Below are 10487 nucleotides of genomic sequence, written 5' to 3' on the forward strand. Positions count from 1 at the left end.
GTGTCGACCTTTCCCATGTGTGAAGACAAGACCTCCTCCAAGCTGTCTGACATATCATGAACTACAGTAACTATGATCACTTTATAACAAAAGGTTTAGAATTCAAATATATGTTTCCTCCACCTGTTTTTTCCCTTGTTGAATGTTGAAAGGATTCATTTTCAAAAATTTCCCCTCGGTCCCTCAAAATTGGTTGACTAAGTTTTAATTATGTAGCTACAACAGTTTCATAGCGCGCTACGAAACTGTTGTGCATTAGGCATCATCTTCAGCAGTTTCGTAGCGCGCTACGAAACTGCTGTGTAATCATCGAAAAAACAGTTTAATACCAAAATCTGACTGTCTTGAGCTTTCTTTTCTTGAATTGTCTTTTTCATCTGCCCTGAAATTACTAGCTGGATATGGATAGTCCATCATAGCAAGGTTACTATATGCTGAGCTTAACCAATCTTGTACTTCCTTTGAGCTTTTGAGATCCCTGCACATGCGAAACTTCTTGCTAAGATTTTGTAACCCTTCATCTCTTTCACCATATGTCTCCAATGCTTTCCATGATTGTTGTATCACCTTAAAATAGTTCTCACTTTCCCGCTTGAAATCATTGAAACAAGATTGTAGAATATATCAGATGGTGCAATGTCTTCAAACTGCAATATTGGTGCACATGAAGCTAGGGCACCTATTTCAATATGTGGATATTTCAACCTCATCCAAGCAGCTAACATTCCACCATAAGAACCACCAAACAGGACAACTCGACAAGCCTCGACAGATAGGTTATGTTTTAGGTCTACTATCAAAGTTGCAAAATCAGCGAGTGCTTGCTCAACTATGAGATAAGATAGTGAATCTCCATCCTTGCAGGCCACACTCTGATTGCCATAGGGCATAGCCTCTCCATAGTAGCGGTGTTCTGGAAAGACGAGCACAACTCCGAACTGAGGTGCTATGTCCCACATAAATCCATTGTTCACAGCAAACCAGTCAATGTATCCCTCATTCCCGCAATAAAGAAAGATAGGCCTTTTACACTTGAGTAATCTGCTTGCTTTCATGGTTTCCTCTTATTATGGTAATCCCTGTAGCGCACTTTCAAAGCAACTAGCAATGACACGGTCTCAACAGAATAGTATCCACGATCAACATAGTCACCCATGAAGGGATAGTTGGTATCAAGAGACTTGCCACCGATGCAAAAGAGCTCTATCAGATCATGGAACCAATGTAGCATCAGTTGCCTTCCGAACAACCTTGCAAGCTTGTACGTCTCCAGTGCGTGCAAGATCATGCAATGAGGTATCAAGTTTCTCACTGACAATTAAACACATATTCATGACATTTAGTAGGTGCTGAATGGCATCTTGGACCTCTTCTCGCTGTAGTTTAGCAAGGTATGAAACTGATGACTTTGAAATTGAAAAATCAGAATGTGGATACAATATGCAAGCCAAAAAGAAGCAGAAGAAACCGGTGACCAACATCAGTGGCTCTACTAGCATTGAAAAGGTACTAAATTTATAATAAACTGAAAGAATACATTATGTTCAGGCACCACATTCTTCTGTTGGAATTCCGATTGCAGCAGTTTCCAATACCCTTCCATCCACACCGTTACAGACACACACAATCTCAATTGAGCTTACCTTTATGCCCCAAGGTTTACTGTTTCATCAGCATGACCATGTGCTCGATAATATCCTCCTGTAGTTCGCTCAAATTCATCCGCTGAAGCTAAAGGCACAAAATTGTAACACAGTACAGAAGCTAATAGAGAACCAAAGACATGACTATAAGCAGAGCATTCCTCTCGTTTTTCATCACTAATTTCTGGTGTCGAAGATGTTTTGCGGGATTGCAAAGGGGGCCATCACAAACAGGGTGTACCTTGAATTTCCAGTAGATATCCATCAACAAAATAGGCAGAAGGGCACCACAGTCAACAATGGCTTCAACGCGCTCCGGGCCACCGCATTGAGGCCCTTTCCCAAGCGGTCCAATCCGGGCATTGTTAACATTAATAATATTATGGCCTCTGCTGCTACAGTGTACCCTAAAACAATCCATTCGAGTGCCATATATCAATAACGAGATTGATTTCATTACCAACTACAATAAAATCTCCACGAGATTGAACATATAGTGCAAGAATATGACCATGATGGCCACATTCAGACTGCAACTCTCTTGAACCATCATCACGGAGCTCCCATTTGTATAACTGAATCTTTTGATTGATGCTAGCAAGAAACTTTCCATTAAATGCATTTAGATCGTAAACAGAACCCTTTGTCTCTTTCTCAGTAACAACTGCAAACATGTGCCAGTACCAAGACACCTAACGACCTAATGATGAAGATAAGCGGTTGGATATGATAGACGAAGTGTATAAGCTGACAACTGTTGATGTAAACACAACGGATTTTGATAAATATGACAACTAGGTGAGATTTGCTATGGATCAGCATGAATCCCCGATTTCGTAACGCAGTCAGTGCAAAATCGGTGTTTTGCGCTACGAAATCACCTAGACCGGGTTTCTGCGCTACAAAATCACCTAGACAGTTTCGTAGCGCATATGAACTTTGAAATGAGTTTCGACATATGATATTCATGTGAGATATGAGACCAATGATAGACTAAAACAGAAAATTGACCCCATTTGACATACTAACAAGACTCTAAAACAAGGTGAAAAGACTATACCCAAAACTGACACCAACCCTTTGACAAATTTAAAAAAAAATTGATGTTCTGAATTTAATATATATATATATATATATATATATATATATATATATATAGAGTGATAACAAGTGGATTGGTCAATTGAATCTGCTTTATGAAAAGCGAAAGGAGTTTCATTCTTGTAACCAAAACATTATTAGAATTTTCATTATAACACATTATATTTATTCATATTTCTTTAATTTAGTTTATACACTTAATATCATTAATAATTTCATTTAATCACTTGAAACCTTAAAACATAATTGCAATTGTATTATTTGAAGTGTTAAAAAAACTTAAATATAACTAAATAGAAATTTTATATACATAAAAGAATTTGTATCCAGCCTAGTCCCTACCAATATTTTGAATATAAAAATGTTTAAATGCATATTAATAATTTGAGGATATTTATGAATTTATTGTAAAATGAAATTGTTAAAAATAAAAATTTTATTATATTAAAAATATGTGTTTTTATTTTCAAAATTATAGTATTATGATGTGTATAGTATTTGTTTTGCAATTTTTTTATGAAAGGAGATCATATATTTCCTCTTTAGTATGTGTTAGGTTGGATTGGTTAACTTATGATCTGAAAGTGCCACCTAAATTTTGTTGGTAGAAGTCAAATATGACGATCTTGATTCCTATGAATGTTTAAAGGGCTTGTCCATATGTTCATGAACCCAACTTTAGATGCCAAAAAACTAAGGCCTAGAATCTATTTTAATAATTATTTTTTAGAAATAAGCATTTAATGTGCATGTAATGAAAAACAGGGTGTGCCATGTAATATCTTGCTTTCTCTTACATATGTAGTTTTCATTTATAAGCTTGCATTAATCAACTCACAATCGTTCCTCTAAATGTTTAAAGGGGTTGTCCATAGGTTCGTCAACACAACTGTAGATGCCAAAAAAACTAAGGTCTAGAAACTCTTCTAATAAAAAAAATTTAGAAATAACCATTTAATGTGGATGTAATGAAAGGCAGGGTGTGCCATGTAATATCTTGCTTTCTCTTACATATGTAGTTTTCATTTATAACCTTGCATTAATCAACTCACAATCATTCCTTTGAATGTTTAAAGGGGTTCTCCATAGGTTCGTCAACACAAGTGTAGATGCCAAAAAAACTAAGGTCTAGAAACTCTTTTAATAATGATTTTTTAGAAATAAGCATTTAATGTGCATGTAATGAAAAATGGCACTCCATGTAATATCTTGTTTTCTCTTACATATGTAGTTTTCATTTTTAAGATTGCATTAATCAACTCACCATCCTTAGACCATTCAGTGATATGTTTTCATTCTACACTAATAAATTTACAAAATTCAAATTAAAGCATCTCAACATTCAAAAAGAAAAATTGAGTTATAAAATTGTTAGTTTGCACATTTAAAACTATATAATAACTACATTAAGCATAATATCGTTATAGGTAATATCATCATATGAGAAATTATCGAATAATGAATTATCCCATTACTTAGAAGCTTTCATTCATGTACTATGCATGTATTACTGAACACATTGAAACACAAACAATTAAATATAATTCATGAATGCCACAGGATGAAGGCAATAATACACAACAAATAACTGAACCAAAAAAGAAAGTTCACTTATCATTGAGTTTTTTCCTCCATGTTGGAAATTGCTAGGAAGCTTACCCAAACTAGTATGTGTGAAGAACTTTACATTGAGATATATATATCTGTTAACCAACATTTGCATCAAATGGTTATGTATGCAAAGAGTCCCAGATGATGGATTGGACCCCTAGTTTTTTAACCGAATTCATTCACTGAGAACTTATCTTCCCTCGTATTTTATATACTAAAGGAAATTGGTGTGTATAAATGCTCTGATCACGGTGATATTTTCATTGGCGTTATTTGATTTTCAATATTTGTGCTTCAATGTGTTTCTTGGGATACCAGTGTATAAACTACTTAATTGTCTCAATTACTTAATTTAGCTCATGTCTAGAATCCTCTTCAATTCTTTGAAAGTCAACATATCCCCCCTTCTGACAGTTTAATGGCATATCGAGACTATACATTCCAACTATGGAATCTAGATATGTAGAGCATCACATAAGGATTTGTAATATTGAACAAATCCATAACATGGTAAATATATGGAAAATTGAAATTGAAATGATGAACATATAGGACTTGAGGCATTTGCAAGGAAATTATTCTAAAATCAATTTAGCACAATCTCTCATTATATTTATTTGATTCACATAGGAGTAAATACACAGTATAACACATTAACATAATGTATTTTCAAGGAAATTCTTGTAAGTGGATTGGGTAACAATTTGTCATTATCTTTTATTCACTGGCATATGAGTCAATATAAAGTATACCACATTAACATAATGTGTTACTTCACTGGTATTGGATTCAAATGTGTCACTTGTTATAGAAGTTAAATATAAAATATAGGGACACTACATAACAACAAAACAATTTTCCCTAGATTGTCTTCTAAACTACCTAGACTTGTCATCTAAAGATCACACCCTAGATATTACAAATCGCATTGGAACTATCAAATATTTGTTATTGGAACTTGAAAGACCATCTTTGAAAATTAAGAGGCAATGTATGTTGGAAAGATTATAGAATCTATAAATTTGGCATAATGTAAGTTATTTCTGTTTATCTTCTAACTTTGAATGGAATTTTGTTTACTAATTTTTATCTTCAATAATCTTTTATATGGCATGATTCTTCTGAAATTTATGCCTTACGCGTTTCCTTTGCAACAACTCGTGCAATTGCTAGTAATATATAATGATGATGGAAATTACGATGATAATTAACATCCACTAAGAGTGTATATATGTTGGCTTGAAAGGGCCTGACCCAGGTTCGGAGTTAATTAGCCAAACAAATCCCTACATTACTGGCCCTTTTGGCAACAACCCGCAGAGCGCAGACTGAGGTCTCACCCGAAGCAGTATGGGGGGATGCTGGAACCAAGTTTCTGCACCCTTGAGATGTGTGAGGGGTCGATTTAGTCCAACTATGAATACCTTCGTGCAGGTCACTTCGCACACTGTCCTGACCTATGAAACCTTCACGGTCTGTTATAATTGCCTTCATGCAACCCTAACGAAGGGCTGAGGAGATTTCGCACTGCTAAGGCAGCGATCTGCGCTATTTCCCCGAGTTACACCACAGATCTTACTTATCTTCTTATAACTGTTAGTTAGCTTCGCGTAAGCAAATAATTTATCTTATATTCACTTAATCAACACAATCATATATGTTCACACATCATATAAACATCAAAAAAAAATTTATACCCAATACATTCAATGTAGAAAACAGTAAATATATACACAGGAATGGTATAAAACTTCTCTTTATTAATGCTTCAATCAGTTACAGACTCAACCTGCCTTGCACACTCAGCTACAGACTACTAGGTCTATGCCCACTTAGCTGCAGAGCCTTCTCCTACTCTACGACCCAACAACTCGACTCTACACTTAGATAAGACTTAATTCTTCATCTTCTATTCCGTTTTTCCATTCGCTTTTCTTACAACTTAGAGCCTCCCTCTATTTATACAATCCCATGGTCCGCGGACCATGGATAGATCTCTAAAGCCGACATTACATTACAAAAATGAGGGCGAACAACCTTATGACTCATTTACAAGTTCGTGCTCTGCACCCACAAAATGTGGAGTCTTTACATCGGATTTACATCTTTTGACCAAAATCTGGGCTTTTAGCCCCAAAACTTCCCTTGGGGGATCCCGCACCCAACAAGTCCCCAAAACAAACATCATGACTCACCCTCCAGTCACTCTGTCAGTGTGGAGATCTTCACGTGGAGACCTCCCAACTCTGCCTAGACCGCTGCAAGGTTGGCAACGCACTGAGCGACTGCCTGTTGTACCTCCTAGACGCACTGTTCAGAAACCGTTGTAACTGAACTACTGCCCTACACCTGTTTATAGTCCCACACCTCCTTTTAGTTGCCTGGAGCATTAGGACTGTGCTTCGGTTAGCTAGTCAAATAGCGGGGGCCACCTGTGTATGGCTTCAATTGACTGCCATTCACTTTTCCTAGGAAAGGTTCTCCATTTAACTTTATCAACTGCACCGTGCCTCTATCGGTGACCTCCTTAATAACATATGATCCCAGCCAATGCATTCTAAGTTTTCCTGGGAATTTATCAAACTTACTATCATACAGTAACACCAAATCGTTCACCTTGAAGGTGCGCAACTTAATATGTTGATCATACGAGGCCTTTTCACGCTGCTTTTGTACATTTTGGTGAAAGCCAGCCATAAATTGTTCTTCCCTAAGATCCTCCAACTGCGCGAGCCTCTCCTCCAGGGCTTTGCGGTCCTTCATACTAGTGAGTGTTGCTATGTGCAGACTAGGCACAATGCATTCCATTGGCATTACAGCTTCCACTCCATAGGCTAGCCTAAAAGGCATCTATCCCGTTAATTTCTTACACATTTTCCTATAAGCCCATAAAACTGCTAGTACGCGCAGGTCCCAATCACTTCGCTGCATACTACATACCTTTTTCAGTGCTTCGCACACCTCATTAAATGCTTCTGTGTGGATAAAATTCTACGCGATCATTCTCTCCATATTCTATCATTCCAACTTGAGGATCTGTTGGCGCATTTTCCCCCCCAACACATGCTTATTAACCATATCTTCCAACGTGAAGTTCAGGTGCATCCGCATATTATTTCCATATGCCCATACCCACCTGGACAGATGCGCACATGGACCATCCTGTCCATTGTATTTATCGGCCAATCGCACCCTAGGCTCTCCAAACTGTGTGCACATCATTCTCCTACATTCGTGTCAGTCCTCGAAGCTCCCTTTGGGCATACCACACCACCTCGCGGGCATAGTGCACAGTACGCAATTCAAGGCCTGGAAGTGTTGCTTTTTCGACATCTCCCTTTCAAACTTATGTAGGAAAGTATCTACCTCACTTAACCCATCATAAGTAGGCAGATCTCTCACTTCTGTCGATACGCAACACAGTGATCTTATCATCATATTACAGTTCAGTGTGCTTACCTCGTGTAATTGGTTCTGCCATTGCTCTATCTCTTCATCAGAATCCAACGTACAGGAGCTTTCACGCTCCCATGATATTTGTCCATCCACAGTAGGATTTACCCAATCTTACTCTCGCATGGTTATTTTGTAGATGCGGTCCAAATCATCATCACTTTCATAGTCGTGCATCGACTCTGTGTAGCGCAATCCCTCAGAAGGGTCTAAGGGTATAACTACATGCAAAGACTTCTTCTCAAACATCATATTTTGCTTCTTTAGATTAATCACATTGTTCATGTGAGTGGCCCAATCAATTCCTAAGAGTGCAGGGTAGGGATTATTGTCATCAACAATCTCTATCACTTCAAATTCTGCTAGCACGCTCGCTCCCTCAATATCCACAGTGATTCCCTGCAATCTCCCCATAGGTATTATCTTCTTCTGGTTTGCCATTCACAGTTAAATAGGAGAACATTGCAGTGTAGTCCTCCCCATGCACTCCCATGTCTACTTCGGTAGAACGTTCGGATCCAATCCTAAATCCAGAATTACTTGGTCCATCTCATATTCTCCAATCTGCATGGTTAACCTCATTTCTCTTCCCGTCCTTGTCTTATGCTTTCCAATCTTCTGGAATACATGTGGTTCCCCTGGCGTGGTCCTAAGACATCTGTTAATGACTTCCTGTAGTCCCTTTATAGCTTTACTGTTGCACAGTAACTTCATGCATGTTTGCAGGAAACACGTAAGCATAGATGGGTCCATTTCCGACTCCGGTCTATCTTTTCTTCCTGAAGTGGAGGCATCAACGAATCTCTTCTTAACTTCCATGAAGGTTTCCTTAGCACGCTCCAAATCAAACTCTACTTCTTTCACTGGAGCTTTGCGAACCCAAGTAACTTTTTTTGGTTATTTTCCTTTGTGATCTCGTGTCGTAATTCCACTTCGGACCACAATGTTCACATTTGGATCTTCGTCGCGTGACTCAGACCTCATCATCTGCAAGTTCTGAGTCAAGGAAGGTGGTAGCGCTCCCTTGTCACGTATCCTAGCTTTCAACATAAGACAATCTTTCGTCTCATGATCAAACAAGGTATATTACAGACATGATGGACACGTTGGATTTGCACAATTGTGGGCATAATGTCCCGGCCCTACGCAATTGTAGCATATCACCTGTTTGTGACCTCTTCCAAGTCCTCCTCCACCTTGGCCTCATCTGCACTGTTGAAATCTTGTTCGCGCCATTCCTGTATTTTGGTCTAAGGGCCGCGATTTGGCATGAACTCTGTAGGTGGGAGTTCTATCCATCATCAACTCATAGCTTCTACAAGTGCACTCATCATGTCCCACTCACCTACAAAAGTTACAGAACAATTGCTGTGAATTCTATGTGTACTTCTGTAACAAATGACAGTTGTCTATAGCATGTTTCCCTCTTATTTGTCAAATCGCGCACCACAAAGTAGGTGCCATGCTAGTTCTTTCTTGTGCCTCTGATCTTAATGGCATCGATCCTTCTCCCGCAAGGTAATTTGTGAACACCGGGCAATGGTCCTTATCATGACCCTGACCCTTGCATTTTACGCACCACACCTCTTTGCACACTTTTGGTCAATTCCGTGTCCTGTTTCAAACTCTACATCTCAAGGCATAATTTTCTCAACTGTGCATGGATCTGTTGAACTCCCAAGTTAGGATTCTGCATCAGGGTCTCATGCAGCCTCATTGCGATCTCTAAGGCCTCTGCCTAAGTTGTTAACTTCTGTTGTGATAGCGCGCTCGACATTAACGATGCTACAAACCATTTGTGGTGTTTTCCATATGTTATATTCATATTAGCTTCGTGAATCGTACACTTCAATCTCTGATCAAACTCCCAAGGAGTCTTGCCTCGTAGCAATTTGATCTCTTTGAATTCAATGATCGACTGCATCTCTGCATTCGGCCTACTAAATTCCCTATTTAGTGCTACTTGGATATCCACGATTCCCACATTTGGATTATCATTGGAGTGCTTGATATACCAGGTCAATGCATGGTCCTATAGGGCACTAACCAGTGTCGCTTTATTTATATTTTCATCTGTAACTCCCTGTGCTTCCCATACAACATTTATGAAAAACCAAAATTAGTTTGAATCCTCATTTCCTACTCCCTTGAACACAGGCAACTTTATCGTGCTTTTCATATTAACTCGCCGTGGTGGCAAAGGTGGTACGGGTGAAGATGGAGGTGAACACAGTGAATTTGGTGGCAGTTTGGGTGGGGGTGGTATTCACATAATCCTCTGCCTTATCAAATGGATCGCACTTCACATAGAGACCTTCACGAGCTCTTCCTCATCCCCTCGCGGAGGTGATATCAAAGGGCTATTCTATGGTCCCTTACTTCCTTCATTTCTGTAGGTTTTTCCACTTCGTGTAGCTCCAAACATCAAGGTAATTTCATAACCCTCTTTTCACACAATCGCATTTTAATCCAAGTATTCAGAGACTTTATGTACTTACCTTACTGTCCTTTGAGAAAGCATCGCTCTGCCTCGCTATAGCTGACTGAAGTATCTACCGTGAACTCAGTAATGAATCCTCCTATAATTCGATTGATCCAATGATCAACAAAACACACAATCTTATCCTCTGATGCTTCCAATATGCACACCATCTCTGGGGTCCACACAATAGGACCGTC

The 10487-nt window shown here is 38.6% G+C and overlaps 1 pseudogene; it reads right to left on the minus strand.

The window, feature by feature from the left end:
* Positions 1-563: 563 nt before the first annotated feature.
* On the minus strand, positions 564-1055 carry LOC149175257 (uncharacterized; annotated as a pseudogene).
* Positions 1056-10487: the final 9432 nt, after the last annotated feature.

Source organism: Pinus tabuliformis, chromosome 4_1, assembly GCF_031772625.1.
Source record: "Pinus tabuliformis cultivar Carrire ecotype Pingquan chromosome 4_1, CPIR1, whole genome shotgun sequence".
NCBI lineage: Eukaryota > Viridiplantae > Streptophyta > Pinopsida > Pinales > Pinaceae > Pinus > Pinus tabuliformis.